Below are 511 nucleotides of genomic sequence, written 5' to 3'. Positions count from 1 at the left end.
AGGAATGCAGGCTGGATTATCTTCTTCCACAGTGCCCTAGCTACTACCGAGTGAGGTGCTTTCCATCTTTCTCTGGTTGAGAAGAACTTCTATTTGGATCTTAAAAATATCCCAAGAAATTACCTAGTTCCTTCTGAAAAAAATACTTCGGGCTACAGAATTCCTGTTTGGTTTTGCTCTGGCATCATGGAGATGGCATCCTGGATGGCATCATTAGCATCTCAGGAAAAAAAAATTTCTAATACAGGAGGTCTCTGTCCTTCTAAGTTTAGCAATTTATTTTGTGCTAAAATACAATCTCATAGTTACCAACATTTAATAGGAAATTCTCTGCCTAAGAAATTGTTTGACCAATATAAAAGGAAGCTGATCTTTTATTGTCAATAATCTCATGAAGCATCTTCAATTTGCTCCCCTCCCAATAAGACTGTGGTAAAATGTTTAAAAGAGTGCTTTTTAAAAGAGTCAAACTTAGGTAAACGCACTGCTTGTGGAACTCAAAATTTCCCTA

The 511-nt window shown here is 36.8% G+C and overlaps 1 protein-coding gene across 1 annotated transcript in view; it reads right to left on the bottom strand.

Moving 5' to 3' along the window:
- MRC1 (mannose receptor, C type 1) overlaps positions 1–511 on the bottom strand; it is a gene marked incomplete at its 5' end in the record, with an annotated part of 43,392 nt that overhangs the window by 25,359 nt on the left and 17,522 nt on the right. The gene's annotated exons all lie outside the window — the stretch shown is intronic.

Source organism: Buceros rhinoceros, unplaced genomic scaffold (genome assembly GCF_000710305.1).
Source record: "Buceros rhinoceros silvestris isolate BGI_N320 unplaced genomic scaffold, ASM71030v1 scaffold2536, whole genome shotgun sequence".
Taxonomy (NCBI): domain Eukaryota; kingdom Metazoa; phylum Chordata; class Aves; order Bucerotiformes; family Bucerotidae; genus Buceros; species Buceros rhinoceros.
Note: the sequence above shows the minus strand (reverse complement) of the source record. Positions and strands in the feature narration are given on the sequence as shown.